The sequence below is a fragment of the Alosa pseudoharengus genome, unplaced genomic scaffold (assembly GCF_046254945.1).
Source record: "Alosa pseudoharengus isolate Yale_2024_CS ecotype anadromous, Long Island Sound unplaced genomic scaffold, YU_APseudo_1.1 YU_APseudo_1.1_scf_21, whole genome shotgun sequence".
Classification (NCBI taxonomy): Eukaryota; Metazoa; Chordata; class Actinopteri; order Clupeiformes; family Clupeidae; genus Alosa; species Alosa pseudoharengus.
In genome coordinates, this window is record NW_027468674.1 from 29,676,936 (window position 1) to 29,695,791 (window position 18,856).

Sequence of the window (18,856 nt, forward strand, 5' to 3'; positions counted from 1 at the left end):
TCTCTCTCCCCTTCTCTTTCCATCTCCATCTCTATCTCTCTCTCTGACAGAGAAGCCAAGCCATACTCATGGATCAGCAGTGGATCACTGTCTCTTTCTCTGTGACTGATGAGGGCTTTAAATCATGAACTCGACAACCTGCAACCCTCCTCTTTTTTCACTCCATCTTGCACTTCTTCGCTCCTGTCTTTCTTCCTCCTCTTTTCCTCACTCATCTCTCTATTGGCTGTGTGGAAGGGTAGGCTTAACAACATGAAGCATTTAAAATACTCCATGTGCGGTGTGTGTGTGTGTTGCACCTGGCATGTGTGTCCTACCACTCCAATAAACATTTTGGAGTTTTGTTGTCTTTGAAGAAAACTCTCTCCATATCCCTTGTATGAGGAAAGCAATCGTGACCTTAAAATTTGACAAGACTTGTCAACCAGGGGCGTATCAAGCTTTTTAAAAGTGTGAGGGTTGTGGGATAGGAAAATGAAACAATCTTGCCAAATTATAAATAACTCCCTACAGGGACGTTGTAAGTATTTTCAGAGAGGGGTGCAGACTATATTGGTGTCCGGCAGTTTCTACCCCGAAAAAAATTTGAAATTCTGATTGCTAAACAAACCATTTTAATGCAGTTTGGGAGGGACAGAAGAAGCAGCGCCCCTCATATGTGTGGCTCATGTGACATGTAGGCCTACATGATCTACCTGCTATCACTTCACTATTTGACACTACATGGAGACATATCTCATGTTATAAATCAAAAAATCATTTCAGAAATTATGTTTTGGGTATATGGGTTAGCAGGCTACAATACAGTTTTTCTCAGTCGCTTTGGTGCTATTCTCACATCACTATTAACATTTGCACAGCAGTTAGTGCATTTCTCAAAACAATTAGTGCAAACTGCAAAACCTAGTGGATGACCTGCAAAAGCATGTCACTTGCTCAAAATGGATAGTCCATTCCTCAAAAGCAGGTATTCATGTCAATGAAACTGTCAGTGTCATCAAAATGAGAAGTCTTGACACCATCGTTTATGAACAAGATAATCAAATGGCTTTGTCATGTTTTCATTATGACAGTTCTCTCAGTGTTTTCCAATGCAAAAAAAGGTCAGAACTCGGTGACACTACCTGAACATGCTCAAGACAGCACTATACAGTACTTGTACAGCCATTTGAAAACTACAGTAAAGTTACACATTGCTGTAGTTAGGGGAGTAAGTGAGTACAAGACACTGAATACGTACATTTTTACTGTATGCTCTTTGCAATTCTACAGCATTGTGATAGAATTTGATAACTAGTTCACCAATTTTGTATGTAATGACTCAAGCAATGAAATTAAGACTATTAGTTTTATTGGGAACGACTATTCAGTATCCATAAGTATAGTTCATTTTGACTGACATGACATAAGCAAATTATAATGTTAAAAAACAGCAGAGAATTGTATGAAAGCAACTGATACATGTCCAAAAGCATTTGCAATTTGTTCAGAGGAAGGAGAAATTGCTACTATGATGTGAACAAATGACTAAATGTTGTGGAGGTTGAACTAATAGTTATGAGAATTTTAATTCTGATCTGAAAAAAGTACCAAAGCGACTGAGAAAAACTGTAAATTGCCCAAACAGACAGCAGCCTAATTGCCAGGTATCACTACTAATACCTATTAAAATAGATGTACCGTATAGCGGTACAAAATATGACCGCCGCTCAGTCCTGTACATCCGTTCAGCTTTATTGTCAATGCACAAATTAAATACCAGTAGTCTAAAACAAAATGCCGTTTTCCCCAGTGGTGCAAATAACTGACATGTCCAAAAGGGCCTTCATGAAATGCGTTGCGAGACTGTTCATACATACGGGCAAAGTTGAAGAGCTACTGTCCGTTATTGTTTGTGCAAATAATATGCTGATTCATGTTCCCTTGCATTTTGCAACTATGAGGTCCATGGTTAGTCTGGCTTTCGCCAGACCAAGCTCAATCTTTTGACGCAATCTTTTGATTTTCACCCAGCCTAGTCCATGGTAGGCGCCCGATAGAAATATTGTTTAATTTTGCGATTGAAATATCCACGCACTGGCGCCCGCCCCCCCCCCCCCCCCGCGACGTGTTCGCCCCCCGGTTTCAGAGCTATTGTAAATGCAAAAATGCATAGAGGGAGTTATGACAAAACCGTGACTGTTAACAAACTATAAGCTATATAAGGTAGGCCCTATGCTAGGCCTATTACACAACACAAATTGTCACTGCTGGCGACCCAAATAAAATCTCCTTTGGAACCAATGGCTTACACCTTACAGTATCAAGCTGCCACCTCTTTGCGAAAAGTTAATAGTTTTGCATATCAGTAGTAATACATTTCAAGTAGCTGAATCACCGAAAGGGCGAATGAAGTGGACACTTCTAAATGGAACCCAACCCACTGTACAGTAGCTCAAGGTCTGTGGCTAAAGCAGCCATAATGAAAGCGTTATCATTGTTTGGATACTTCACACACACGTGTTTTTTAATCGCATAGACTACAACTACCAAGCTGGAATCAAAGCACATCGACTCCCCTCTCACACCCTAAACACGCACTTCGAACAAACAAAAAGCGCCTCAGTCTCACGGTATAGCCTTAAGCAAAACTGTATCTGGCCGGTGTAACGTTGGTACTAAATCATTCATCGCAAAGAATGATTTTTGTAGCACGTGCAACAAATATGTGTAGGTACAGCCCTGCCCTGAATACATCTCAACGTGCGCTCTAAAACATCTGGTTTAAATGGAGATGTAGATCATCACGGGTGCGTTAATAAATCTACATTGCAGCGAGTTGACACAAATTATTCACTTTGACGAATTTATGTAGTTTCAGTTACTTTACTTTGAGCCATGCTCTTCCTTACTTGAATCACCTTTGAAAATAGAGGATTGAAGTAGCCTATATGGGTGTTTGGGAATGAACGTTGACTCAGATGCTTTTTGAGACCAATAAAATGTCAGAAATGTCCCAGCCCGGTGTTTAGGATGCATCATAGACAGGTTATCTTTCAGGTAGCCTATATATTTTCCATTAAAAAAAACCATCACGTAGCGAACGTATTGTGGCTAACTCACTTAGCTCCTGTTAGTAGCCTAGGCTATGGTCATAAGCAAATGAGATGACAGTCGAAAGATACAATTAGTGCTGTTATCAATTTGCTTGGTAGCCTATAAACGCATAGGTTTATCCATCACTCAACCATGCTAATGGTAACATTATTTTACCTACATTCTGCTATTGATAGGATTAACGTAGCCTACCTGCAGTAAAAAACAATCATGTCCGATAAACATTCTCAGATTTATTTCGGAATTACATGTCATGCAGAAATCATCCTATCCTTAACTTCCAACAAAATTACGTCTCACTGCAACGATGCGCCATCTAGTGGACAAACGACTACGTGACGCCAATACTGGAAATGCAGCCAAATTATTATTATGATGAATATTTGGGTTTCCTTTAATCCTACAGAATTTGTAATTATGTATCGGCCGTTCTAATTGCCGATACTGATGGTATACGTGCCTGTGTGTGTGTGTGCGTGTGTATATGTGTGCACCACCATCTACAGGCCAATGAGTGTACAGTCACTAAATGTACACATAACTTAATTTTTTAGACCCCCCCCCCCCATGGATGAAATTCTACGAAACTTGGCATACCCTCAGAGAATGTCAGGTTAATCATACACATAAAATTTGGTGCAGTTCTGAACGTCTCAACTGAAGAGAAGGGCGATTAAAGCAGAATGATATTGCATTTTCATTTTTTACCAGGGGGGTGCAAATCACAAATGAGTGATTATGGGCCAGGTTGATGTGGGCCCTTGAGACCAACATACCATAAAAGATTCTTCATCCTCAGTGCCACGGTTCAGGTAGTTATTTAGGAAAAACTGCTTTTTTTGCGGTTCGGGGGGCCCAGCACGGGGGTGGAGTGGCCCCCGGGGACAAAACGAAATTTTTCCGTAAAAGTCTAGTGGGGCTACATACCCACCAAATTTCATGTGCCCCGGTGGTTCGGTGTCCCGGTGTCCCGGGTATCGTTGACCAAAAATTCAGGAAGTAGATGACGGGAAAAAAAAAAAAAAAAACTTTGACAATCCCTATATGACCGCTTCGCTAGCTTCGCTAGCGGCGGTCATAATAAATTGTGTTGCATATAGCCAGCTTAATTAATGTCAATTTAAAGATTATGATTAGCAGTTTCTATGCTTTTTCCATTGATACAGGAAGCCACGTTGTTGTTTAAGCTATTGTTGCTTCTAGCCCACGTTACCTCCAGTTTCACTTGCTGCAGGAACACACACATTGCATGAGCGCTCATAAGCGTTCTATGAGTTCTACATGCTGGAAATCTTAGTTCTCAGATGTAGAACTCATATGTGTCTTGACGCCTCCGTTTAAGATCAAAATATCATGTTCTAAATGGAACGCGATCGTATTTAAGACATTAAGATCTCCAGTAGATGTAGCACTACGACACACACATTGACAGTGAAATCAAATCAGACGTGTGAAGCACCGGGCATAACTTAATTTCGCAGCTACGTGGACCAGTAGGTTAATTGTTATGGAGGCCCATAGTTTGAGAAAAGCTGCAGATCATAGACAGAGAAAGCATAATGCTCTGAGAACAGTAGCCAAAGGTCTTTCTGCACAAACAAGTGCCTTGGTGCGCGCACCCCCGCTTTCACTTTGACTCCCTGCATTTATACATTGTGACAAAAACTGTCAGTCAGACAGTGAATTTTGGTTTACTAAATTAGCATAATGCGGTAACTATGGCAAGCCGATTGAGCATTTATTCTGATATCTTGATATCGGGCATAATTGTCATGTACATGTAAGCCATTTTTGTCAACTAGTTAACTAGTGAGCCATGTTTGTGTGAACTAGTTAACTAGTGAGGGCCAAAATATGCACACTAGTTAACTAGTGGGAGCCAAAAGGCTCACTAGTTAATTAGTGAACACATTTTAGCTTCACTAGTTAACTAGTGAGAGCCAGAAATGTCTACTAGTTAACTAGTAAAGCCCAAAAATGCCTACCAGTCAGCTAGTTGAAGGCTTTTGGGTCTCACTAGTTAACTAGTGACAGCCAAAAATGTGCACATGTTTACTAGTGAAGGCAAAACACCTCACTATGGCAAGCCAATTGAGCATTTATTCAGATATCTTGATATCAGGCATAATTGTCATGTACATGCAAGCCATTTCTGTCCACTAGTTAACTAGTGAGACATTTCTGTGTGAACTAGTTAACTAGTGACAGCCACAATGCTCACTAGTTAACTAGTAAGGCCCAAATTCTCTCTAGTTAACTAGTTCATATGTTTCATATCTTACTAGTTAACTAGTAATGCTCAGCATATTCACTAGTTAACTAGTGGACACTGAAATGTGCACTAGTTAACTAGTTTAAAGACTTCTATATTTTACTAGTCAAATAGTAAGGTACAAAAATGTTTACTAGCTGACTACTGAATGTCAAATTCCCACTTGTTAACTTCTATGTAATTTGGCCAGCCGCTTGGGCATTTATTCTGATATCTTGATATCAGGCCAACATGCAAGCCATTTTTGTCAACTAGTTAACTAGTGAGCCATGTTTGTGCACACTAGTTAACTACTGACAGCATAAATGCCCACTAGTTAACTAGTGAACACATATTAGCTTCACTAGTTAACTAGTGAGAGCCAGAAATGTCCACTAGTTAACTAGTAAAGGCCAAAATGCATAACAGTCAGCTAGTTGAAGGCTTTTGGGTCTCACTAGTTAACTAGTGACAGCCAAAAATGTGCACATGTTTACTAGTGAATGCAAAACTTCTCACTAGTTAACTAGTTGGAGTAGGTCAATGTCACTAGTTAACTAGTGAACCATAAATGGCTTACTAGCTAGCTAGGTGATGGCAGCAGGCTCACTAGTTAACTAGTTGATGCATCCTTTGTCCAAACTAGTTAACTAGTGAGGTCATAAATGTATACTAGTAAACTAGTTGAAGCCTAAATTCACACTAGTCAGCTAGTGGCACAGAATTAAAATTAGGAGGCGGAGAACTCTGGAAATTGAGGCTTTCTATTGGCTCCCTATGTCCAAATAGAAGATGACAACCAATCACAGCGCAGAATTTCACAAAATCCCACCCACAACATTTGCATGTGGCACACAAGTTAACATGCTGGCCAAAGGAACTCTAGCTAGTAAACTAGTGGCTTCAGTGTGACACTTACATGTAAACTAGTGAAGGCAGAACTGCTCACTAGTTAACTAGTGAAGACACAAATGCCCACTTGTTAACTAGCGAGGTGCAAAAAGTGTCACTAGTTTACTAGTGTGCCCCAAAATGCCCACTAGTTAACTAGTGAAGGCCATTGCAGCCCCACTAGTTAACTAGTGAGATGCCAAAACGCTCACTTGTTAACATGTAAAGGCCAAAATGCCCACTAGTTTACTAGTGAGGGTGTTGTGGGCCTTACCAGTTAACTAGTGGCATGCATATTTTGTTCACTAGTTAACTAGTTACACCTAAAAACACAAACAAGCTGACCGTTTTTGTCCACTAGTTAACTAGTGGAACAATTTAAGTCTCACTAGTTTGCATGTGTGGCAGTAAAGCAGCTCACTAGTGGCTGTTTTTGAAGCTATCTAGTTCACTAGTAATGCAAAAGGTACTCTTACTAGTTAACTAGTGACACATTGGCCTTCACTAGTTAACTAGTTGACATGTTTGGCCTTACTAGTTTACTAGTAATGGAACAGGACATGTTCACTAGTTAACTAGTGAGCATATCTGCATTATTAATGCCTTTCACTAGCTTATAGAGGGCATTTTGAGCGTTACATGTTAGCTAGTGAGGACAAAACACTGTCCATAATGAACTAGCAGGAGAAAAATGCCATTCACACTAGTAAACTAGTGGAATTTGAATAAATACACAAACGGCTGGCATTTTGTGCAACTAGTTAACTAGTGGGACGTAACATTGTCCCACTAGTTAACTAGTGTGCAATGTCGCACTTGCATGCAAATGAAGAAGGCGGAACAAGGATTTTGATTGGTCCATTTAGGACTCAGAAACCTAGAAAACATGGCTGACTTCGTCCAGGCTGTTCTAAGAGCAAACTTTTATAAACTAAGATCGTTTGAGCATAAAAATATGTTTTGATAACATGTCTAGTGACAAAGTTGTGGTGTATTGCTTTAATCTTCGTTCAGTTAATGTGTACAATCTTTCGTTTTTCAGTTATTAGTCTGAAAATCGCGATAAAACTGGAGGCATTTGTATATGGTTGCCTAGCAACAAAACGTTTCAGTAACATGAACATTGATGATAGCATTACTGATGTGGCAAGACTAGCTCAAGTGGTTAAGCAGCAGGAGATCATGAGGGAGACCAGGGTTTGATTCCTTAGAAGTGCATCAAGTGTTTTTCTTGAGCTTTTAATTACTTTTGAAACCATGTGCAGTTATGTGTACAATCTTTTGTTTTTCAGTTATTAATCAGAAAAGTGCAACTGAATGGATACATATATGTCTGTGGCTGCCTAGCAACGATAAACAAAGAATAATATTAAAATCGATCCCTTGAATCTTTGGTGTGGATCACTAAGAGCTCACTTGTTAAAGCATGGGGTTTCCCTGTTATTATTAAAAAACATTTTGACAGAATATGAGATACTGCATACTGCAGGCTCTGCTTTACTATCTATACTGAAGTACCGTTGCAGAGCAGTGTGTCACTTTAGCCACTAGGGGCACCCATCAGGACCTGATCGCGAGGCTATGAACAGTAAATTTACATTTAGACTGGGTTGGATTCTTACATAATACCCAATAGGAGTCTTCTACCCACCCTCTCATTAGAATTTGCATAATAGCCGTTTCAGGCACTAGTTAACTAGTGAGCTGCTTCACTGCCACACATGCAAACTAGTGAGACTTCAATTGTTCCACCAGTTACAGTTTTTCTGTACTAGTGGACAAAAACGGTCAGCTTCTTTCTCTTTTTAGGTGTAACTAGTTAACTAGTGAACAAAATATACATGCCACTAGTTAACTAGTAAGGCCTACAACACCCTCACTAGTAAACTAGAGGGTATTTTTGCCTTTACATGTTAACAAGTGACCATTTTGGCATCTCACTAGTTAACTAGTGGGGCTGAAATAGCCTTCACTAGTTAACTAGTGGGCGTTTTGGAGCACACTAGTAAACTAGTGACACTTTTTGCACCTCACTAGTTAACTAGTCGAATGGAAATTGCCATCACTAGTTTACTAGTGGGTGTTTTGGTGCACACTAGTAAACTAGTGACACTTTTTAGACCTCACTAGTTAACTAGTGGGCATTTGTGTCTTCACTAGTTAACTAGTGAGCAGTTCTGCCTTCACTAGTTTACATGTAAGTGTCACATTGAAGCCACAAGTGGGAATTTGAAGTAACAAGTGGGAATTTGACATTCAGTAGTCAGCTAGTAAACATTTTTGTACCTTACTAGTTGACTAGTAAAATATAGAAGTCTTTAAACTAGTTAACTAGTGCACATTTCAGTGTCCACTAGTTAACTAGTGAACATGCTGAGCATTACTAGTTAACTAGTAAGATATGAAACATATGAACTAGTTAACTAGAGAGAATTTGGGCCTTACTAGTTAACTAATGAGCATTTTGGCTGTCACTAGTTAACTAGTTCACACAGAAATGTCTCACTAGTTAACTAGTGGACAGAAATGGCTTGCATGTACATGACAATTATGCCTGATATCAAGATATCTGAATAAATGCTCAATCGGCTTGCCATAGGTAACAATTATCATTTCAATAAATCTGAAATCTGCTCACTGCAGACGTTATAATGCAGACCCAGCAGCAGCACAGCCTTGAAAGATGCACACTTTGAATTTGATCAGAGCGGCTCTGGTTCTTCACTGGCTAACTTGATGTGATTGGCTGGATGACCGTTCAATAAAATCAACAGACCTATTTGTGTCTCTTTGTGTGTTATGGTAGATACGGTTCCAACTCTTTACGGGAGTGTTTATTTCCATATGTTACTTTCATTTTAATCTGACAAAAAGTGTGGGGGATAGAATCGTGTTCCACCAAAAGTGTGTACGTTATAACACGTTATAACTAGGGCTGTCAAAATAACTGATTAATTTCGATTAATTAATTTGAGAAAAAATAACTGATTAAAAAAATTAGTGCAGATTAATAGATTCCGTATGACCTTTGCCCCCGAGCCGTACTAGTCAGTAAAAATTAGACTGTAAAGTGAAGGAGAGAAAAGAAAATGTGCTGCCTGGATCATTGATTGGAATATTTACTTTTAAATAACAGCCTGTTGGTGTTGATAAAAAATAAAGTGTTGAAAATAAAGTCCTCTGCAATGTCTGCAGCAAGGAATTTGCATATCACCGGAGTTCATCAACTCTATAGTCGCACATCAATGCAAAGAAATAAGTGTTGACATTGAGGGGAGTGTTAATTAATTTTCATTGTGTCCCCTAGGTTATATCTGTGGCCTGAAATGCCTTGTATGTGAAAAAAAACTTCTTCCCGAAGCACTTTATTTTGAGTTTATTTAAATTTGAAGCACTTTGAATTTATTTCCTCAGCATATTAGGTCATATCATAGATTATTATGGCAATTATTTGAACAGTGAAAATAATAATAAAAGAGTTTTTGTCACTAATGCTGATTATTCAATGATTCATTTGAATTTAAATATTTAAAATACTTTCACAGCAAAAATTATATATGCGATTAATTTAGATTAATTAATCACAGAGTATGTAATTAATTAGATAAATTTTTTGAATCGATTGACAGCCCTAGTTATAACATGTCTTTCTCCCTCCCTTTCTCCTTGCGATCCTATCTTGCGGGTGGAAATGTGCAGGCAGAATTGGAAGCCCCAGCAGGGTTGCTCTCAGTGTTCACAGCTTTACACACTTCTCTCCCTTTCTCTCTCTCTCTCTCTCTCTCCTCTCCGGCTAGCCTGCTGAGTCCCTGGCAGGCGCTGATGTATCGTAATGAAGACGTTCACGTAATGGCTGATGCAAAGCCCTGCTGGGAGTAGACTTATATGCTAAAGCGCCAGCTAGCCGCTAGCCTTCACAAGGCGCGGCAATGGCGGCGGCGGCTGCTGTGGCAGTTTGGGCCATTTGTCACCCCTGCTACCACAGGACAAGTGATAACATTTTGCTAATGTGAAAGTTCATGTGAGGGACAGCCAGTCTTATGACAGTTTTGCACAGGCTTTGCCCTCCAGTAAGAAAGGCATAGGCAGGCTAACTATATCCCTGTATATGTTATGCATGCTAACGGATAGATAGATCAACTCATGTTTATTCTTTCCTGAGGTGTGGACAAAACTATGCTGAGTTTAAGTTTATTTATTTATACTGTATGGTCAGGTGCATTGCAATAAGTATTATGGCAGAATCATCAATCAACAAATATTGATTTATGATAAACTTTTTGTTTGTGTGTTTGTGTGAGTGTGTGTGCATGCATGCATGTGTTTGTAAAAGGTCATCGCTGAGATAACTCACGCTTGTTTGGTTGTGCACCTCTTTGTGTGTGTGTGTGCGTCTGTGTCTGTGTGTGCGTGTGAATGAGTGTGTGTGTGCATGTGCGTGTGTGTGTGTGTGTAAGGTCATCGCTGGGATAACTCAGGCTAGTTCTCAGTTATCAAAGATTCCGCCACTAATAAAGCATCTGTTGAAATATGCCATAGTAGATTTTCCAACTATAAATTATCGTAGCCATTTAGCATGTGAGCTACTGTTGTCATCAAACAGTCTTTTAGAGAAGTAGTGTAGAGTTACAGGCCAACAGTATCTGCCTCCAGATGAATAGATCCAGTCCTTCTGTAAATATCTGGTGTAATCCTGTGCAGAATCATGATTGGGGTCCATGAATAGGTGTGTGTGTGTGTATGTGTGTGTGTGTGTGTCTTTGTGTGTGTCTGTGTGTGTGTTAGTGATTTGGTATTGGTGTTTTGCCAGCTCAGTAGCAACCACCTCTGTATTTCCTCCCAAAGGCCCTGGAACATTCACCCCACATCATTTCTGTGTCTTATCACCTATTTATCTCCTCTCTGTTTAAGCCGCCTTTCTCATTGAGCCACGTTTCGCCTTTTTGGATTCCTCCAGGGAGCTCAAGTGACTGCCCTTTCCATCCATCCCCCTCTCCCCTTCTCCTCCACTCTCTCTCTCTCTCTCTCTCTCTCCCAGACCTGTACTCCACCCTTTCTCTCTCCCTCACCCTCTCCTTCACTCTCTCTCTTTCACTCTCTCTCTCCCTCACCCTCTCTCTTTCTGCCTCACCCTCTCCTTCACTCTCTCTTTCTCTCTCTCTCTCTCTCTCTCTCTCTCTCTCTCTTCCCTCTCTCAACTTCGAGTTCCAGAAACGTCTGGGATAACTGTGGGAGTGAGAAATAAAAAGGGATAAACGGGAGAAGGCCAGTGAAGAGTCCAGGGACACAGTCGCACACAGCCATGCCCGAGCCAACAGAAGGTCAGTCAGATCTCTTTTTTTCAGAAAAGTAATTTTTGTGATGAGGCTTACAATTCATTAGAAACTTATTTGAGTGATTAGTAAATTGTACATATTTAGAATTTGCTTTTTATGTTTGTTGTGTGCGTTGAAGAGTTGAAGCTGTTAATCCTGAATAGAGAAGCTAATTGCACTGTTAATTGATCTGGTGTTGTTATGATTATCTATTGAATGGGGCATTGTGTCATATTTGATGTTGGAGAGAAGGGTGTGTGAACTGCAAAGCTCAACTGTACCATTACATTCAGATGACATGATGACTTAGATTAATGACCATTAATGTAATATCTACATGAGAGGACAGAGAAAGAGAGAGAGAGAGAGAGAGAGAGAAGGCTGGGTTTTTTTTAAGTAGAACTAGTACAGTGGATGTTAAGAAAGAAAAGGCTGATAAAGGAATCTTAAAAGAGAGGAGAAGATGGTGTGAGCAGAGAGGGAGAGAGAAAGAAAGAAACGGTTCTTTGAGAGATGTTGAAAAAGCAGAGGGGAGAGCGGGCAGAGGGAAGGTGTCACTATGAAAGATGGAGAGGGGAACAGATGGTTCGTTTAGCAACACGCCAGGAGAGCGCTAGCATCTTCACATATTACCCTAGGCTTCTCTCATGTCAGAGGTCTTTCTCACACACACACACACACACACACACAGGAACACACACACACTCACACACACACACACACACACACACGCACACACACACACACTCACACACACACACACACACACACACACACACTCACACACACACATACACACACACATACAGACACATGCACGCATACACAGATTGAGTGCAGAATTCACACACTCAGCACACATCCTTTTACTCTCTTTTTTCGTAGATTCAGATACACTCTCAATCCCTCTTTCTCTCTCTCTCTCTCACACACACACAGCACACACACACATGTAACGTACACCCTTTTGCCCTACACATATAAACTCAGCCACTCATCATAAACAGCAGTGATCTAGTTTCTCCAGTCAAGTTTTAGTTCCGTCTTGTGATTTGTGGCTCCGTGTATAAGGACCTCTTGGCGCAATTACAAAACAAAACGTAATGTTGGTGTATGTCATCGTTTTAGTCTCATCTGTAAAGCACAGTCATGTTTTACACATTAGTTATACAAACTAAATGCAATGATGTGTATGGGCATTTTATGTTTGTGAGTAAACCCCACAGAACACATCATCTGCAGTACTGTATGTGCTTGGTTGTATATGTAAAGGTTGGCTAAATGATAGCATCACCATTATGTAATTGGTGTGGCTAAAATCATTCTGCCCCTGGGAGTTTTATGCTTGACAGGTCTGTTGAGGTCAATAAGATTTGTTCTTGCGAGTATCCAGCGTAGACAGAAGAACACGGATATATCTCATATGTGTTATAGATCCCGCAGTTTACTGAGCTTGTGGAAGCATCGTAAAACTTTACTCTTCAGCGTCAGAGCGCTAGTACTTCAGGCTCCAATGAAATACTACTCTCCCCCCCCCCCTCTCTCTCTCCAGCTCTCTTTCCCTCACTCTGCTCACTTTTCTTCCATCTCTCTTTCCCTCACTTTCTCAAGCTAACCACACCAACCAGGTCTTCCTAATCTTCACGCTGTCATAGTAAATCACCATAGGAGACGGTACAGATGACCACTGAAGATCATACTGTGTGGGTTTAGGCAACTGATAACCTAGCAACCGAACTCTGAATAGAGAACCAGCTCTCACCTGACAGTGGGACAGTATTATAATCCTGTGCGATTTTTAGTGTTAGCGCCAACATCAACAAGCCTTTCTAAATAGTCAGCAGCTAGTGCCATAGCTAATATGGTCAAGACAAGTTAGTCTACAGAATACTCATGAATCGGCTAGCCTAAAGAGGATGAAAGTAATCCTCTGATTCAGTTAGGAACACAAATAATTGTAGACTTTGGGGTTAGGGTGGTAATCTGGCTTTGGTTTGGATTAGTTGACAGTTGATTGAAAGTTTGGTTTGCCAAAATGGCCACTAAAACAAAAAGCTTTCCTAAGGTAATTGTAAGCGTCACATGACAGTAAATGTAGTGGAAGGGATTCTGAGAGTGAAAAAGCTGTGTCCATAATATCCCCTATTAGAGTGTGGATAAGGAGGGAACCGATGGGATATGAGAGATGCATGAGAACAATGTGATGTCCAGTTGACAAGACAACAAGAAATGAAGATCTGAATGTGCACAATAATCTATGGGCATGAAGACCAAGATAGTTGAGAAGAAAGAGAAAGTGAGAAATATGAGGAATGTTGGGCAAGAAGAAGTTGATGAGAAGTTGACAGAAAAGAAGACAAATCTAGATTGAGAGAGAGAGAGAGAGAGAGAGAGAGAGAGAGAGAGAGAGAGAGAGAGCACGCTTGGTTCGTATATTAGGCCTGAGGAAATTTAGGTTAGACGGTAACCCTGTGCTTGAACCCTCTGTCACCTTGTCATAAACATGTCGTGGTAGATGACATAGGCTGTCGTTAGTCACCATGACAGTTGAAGTTAACTGACATGACCGTGTCTTATTAGCATTATCATTAGTCATTATAACTTCATAACACCCTGTTTATCATCTTTCCTGAAAGCTGCCCTGTCCAATTTAGCTTCTTTCATCTTTGCACACAAACTAGCATGACTAGCATGGTGTGTTTTGTGTTTTTGACGTGAGAAAGAGGTCAAATGGACTGTTTCGAGGAAAACTTTATTTGGATCGGGCATTTTCAACAAACTGTCACCTCCTTGTCAGCTAAGGTAGTTAACACCTCACCCTATAACCCCAAACCAACCACTCAAGCTCAGTCTCCAGAATCAATTAACTAGTGCCTCTATCCTAACCCCTAGGCTGTTCCGCACTGTCACATTTTTCAGATGACATAGAAATGGACATCCAGGCAAGTAGTGGCCAGAAATTGGTGCAGGATACATTTCCAATTATTCAAAATAATTAGAATAAAACCACCTCAAATTTCCTTAGGTAATGCACTGTAACTACATTTTAGCAGAAAAGGTAGGAGGGAAAACTGCAGTTGAACAGAAAGCCAAATTAGCTTCATTCTTTCAATTATTGCATTGCTAATGAACATTGGTAGCCTTGAGAGTGAGTGAATACATGATTGTACAGTCCACACTTTTGGTGATAGCTAATTGTCATATCTAAAACCCTAGGAATAGTTCTACAGAGAAACTTTCAGTAAAGGGTGTTGTTGACTATTGAATGCAAGCAAAAAAAACTCATAGAGGCTCTGGTCAGAGCTTATTTTTCAGATGGCTGAGAGACAGTGTTTCAAAGGGCAGTTTGACTCTTTTTATTTAACTCTGCTGCAAGTTTAGCTGCAGGTGACAGCAGCCATAACTTTCCTTGTTTGGGAAGAGTTCACGCACCATTCTGCGTGGTCTACTCAGACTGTGTCTGTCAGGAAGAAAAATCTCTTTGATATTTTTATTCCTCTTGACCCCTCCCATTTCTCTCTCTCTCCTTCTCTCCCTCTCTCTTCCTCCCTCTCTCTGTCCAGCCATCCACATGATCTACTCTCTTCTTTTTCTCCACATGTCTCTCTTTCTTTCCATCTCTCCTTTCTCTCTAGCTCTCTCTCTCCCTTTCCCTCTCTTCTTTAACCTCACCCCTCTCTCTATCATCTCGGCTCTTTTCCTCTCCCACTCCCTCACCCTACCCTTGCGCTTCTTCGATCTCCTTACCCCACCCCCCCCTCTCTCCCTCCTCTCAGCTGACCTTTGCCGAGGTGTCTCATGTGTCGTCTGATTTATGGCCGTGGGTTTTATGGCCACTCTCCCCACCTGTCCCACCTCAAAGGCTCCTCAGAAGGAGCGCCCACCACCCAGCCTGTCAGGTGTTGAACTTTGTCACGATTCAAGTCGTGGTCCCCCAAAGTAGTTCAGCAGTTATTCCTTAAAATTAGAGAGAGAGAGAGAGAGAGAGAGAGAGAGAGGTATTGAACCAGAGAAGTCTTTCTGTCTGAATGAGAGAGAGAGGAAGAAGGGAGAGACACAGAAAGAAGGGAGAGAGTCTGCCCGTGATAGATAGGGAGGCACTGAGACAGACATATACAGACAGTGAGTGAGAGAAAAACAGAGAGGGTAGGTGTGAGATGTACACACATTCTGTCTGTTAGCTCAGGTCTTTACACTTCTCTTCTCACCATGTAGGTCAGTGGGGAAAGCTGCGGATGAGCTCACTCTGGAGCACAGCTTTATCTTTATCTCCTCAGCCTCCAAAGCTGGAACCTCACTTGTTTTGACCCCCTTCGTTCCTTCCCCTTAGCTTTTAAAAATAACATGACCTACACTCGTTTGCCCATCTCCCCCCATCCATCATTATTATAACCATCAGAGCAGGGGATCAAATTCAATCGGGCTTCGTATCATTTCCACAGCACCAGTTACTTTTATTTAGTTCGTCTTCAGATAAGGTGCATGATGTAATCATTGCGTAATGCCTTCAGCTTTAGCTTCCTAGAGCTTTCTGTTGCATAGCCTTCGAGGCATGAAAATGGGTACACCACGCAAAAATGGTGACTGTGTTTAAGAGTGGTTTCCATGTCAGTCCAGGACTCCAGGCCATATCAGTCAACCTATAGCTGACACATTAGCAAGTATGCTACCACCGACACAAAACCAATTAACTGCATACTGTATATAGAAAACATTCTGTATGAGAACCCATTTGAACTGTTATCAGTTTGTTAACGTAACATCAACACACAAGTAGTAGCACCTAGCAGGCACTATACTGTATATAAGCTGGTGTTGCATGTTAACAACTTTCCCATATGCTCTCTCAAGGAGTCCAGCCATAGGCTGTATCACACAGGGGTCAATGTGGATAAGTAGGTGGGTCTGTCAGGGAATTGACAGGAACGAGAGGTCAGAGCAGAAGTCAGCAGCTAATATATTCATATATAATAACACGGCCGAAGGTGCTGGTGCAGGTGTACTGTATCCCACCACTGTATGGTGTTTTAGTATCAGTAATGTATCATGTTTTAGATTGATCACTTTAAACCCTGTTGTTGAAAAAAAGTTGTTATTCTCTCACTGACCTATTTATTTCAGTAACCCCTCATCTGAACTCATCTGAACTCTTTGACATGAGACTGATGCAGTCCTGTCATAAATATGACGCTGCGCGTCTGGGTTCTGTTCTCCCTGTCGGGACTTATTTTCTGATAATTACCGGCAGACAATACATTATCCCTTACATAACTGAGAAATGAGAATCACAGGCTCAGTCCCTGCCTCAGTCATGGCAAGCGCCTCTGATTGATTAATCACCACTATGTGGATACTGTTTTTAGAATTGATTTAGATTAAGTGTTAGTTAGTATAATTTGTATTTTAGTATATTTAGTATATTCTTTATCTTCTACTGTCCTTATTGCTTAGTTGTGTTTTTATATTATATACTTTAATGACTTTTTCTGCTGTTAAAGAATGTGTATGTGTTGTCTGTATGCTGCTGAGACCTTGAATTTCCCCTGGGGATCAATAAAGTATCTATCTATCTATCTATCTATCTATCTATCTATCTATCTATCTATAACATTAAACTGGCTCTGTTAATGGGTGAAACCATACACAATTATAGCCAATCAGCATATTATGTCAGGATTACAAAATTCAAGGGTGTCATTTGATTGGCCATTCAGCTTAAATATCCACAACCATTCACCAGAATTGCCCACCGCACTGTTAAATGGTTGTGCATATGCTTTGACACTTTTATGATATAGATACAGTTGTCATAACAGAACGTTCTAGTAATTTCTTCGAATCCACAGAAGTTCCCAGAACTTAATCCTAGCAACTGAGATCTGATTAGCTAGTTAGTGTTTCACGCGAACTTTAGCATTCAGCCGAGGAGAAAAACACCTTTGACCCTGTCCCTGACCCCACCTCTGGTCAGCACATTCAGTCACTGCCCTCAAAATAAATCCATTTATTATACGGCTCTTCACAGTGCTAGTAGAACGCTCCATTGACTTGAATAGGATTTCCCAAAGTTCTAGCGGTAAGATATATTCATGTAATGTATTCATGCAAACATATAATTACCGCTGTCAATGGCAACGGGTTTTGTGCTTCTGATACGTCTTTCATATCACTACGCAAGGACTGGAACTTCATTCAAACGTGAAAGCAGACGGTTGATCAGCTGTGTTCTAAAGAATGTTTGATTCAAGTTCAGCAGCGTGTGTTGTTGCGAACTATTTGTTTCTCAGCAAATGCCACGATGAACGGTAACAAATAGGCTAGGTTATGTAGGCTAAAGTGATATCGTGGGGAGTTTATTATTTCGTTTTGGCAAGTAGCCGTATAATAAGCGGGATAATGTATAGAACGCTGGTCATTACTGTGAAAATAAGTCCCTTCAGGGCGGAACAAGACCCCTCCGCTGCGCGTCGGGGTCCGGTTCGCCCTGTTGGGACTTATTTTCCCAGTAATGACCGGCGTTCTATACATTATCCCTTGCTTATTTTGCAGACCAGTGTGATCTAGTCTAGAGGAAACAGAGAGGTTGTGTAGGCTGCTTGTTCTGTACTTTCGAGGCCTGTTCCTGGAGAGAGAGAGTGGGGCACAGGAAACATGAGCGTACGTCCACCTGGTAATCACATAAAGCAGGCTGTAAATTTAAAAGCCCGCCTGAGTTAACGATCTTCCGGAAAGCTGTGGGTGAATCTGTCTGTGTGTATGTGTATGTGTGTGTCAATCACTTATGACAGGAAGAAGTCCTACCAACTCGATAACTAGGTCTTGCTCTCGCTTTCTTACTTTCTTAAGCACATTAGCATGTGTTAGCAACTCACTTTCTTAGCCTCAAGCCTTGGAGGGCTACGGTCATCTACTATAAAGCTTCTCAAATGTGTTTGGGAGCAGCCATGTTTGACCAAGCCAAGGCCAAATAGAAGGCTTTGACCAAAGATAAACCAAAAGTATCATGCCCACCTCTAACACTCTACTTGAACCCTCTGAGTGAGGTGTGTGTGTATATGTGTGTGTGTGTGTGTGTGTGAGAAAGATTCTGCCACTAATAATTTGTTGAAATATACCATAGATTATTAGCTTTTTAGCATGTGAGCTAGTGTACACCAATGTGTGTGTGTTTGTGTGTTTACAATACCACTGCAGGACCACCAGATCGCAGATGTGATCAGATTATGTCAAAGTATTTTGGAAAAATCTAATTGGATAGAGGACAGAGAGATTTGAAAATACCAATGGGATGCCCAATGTGACA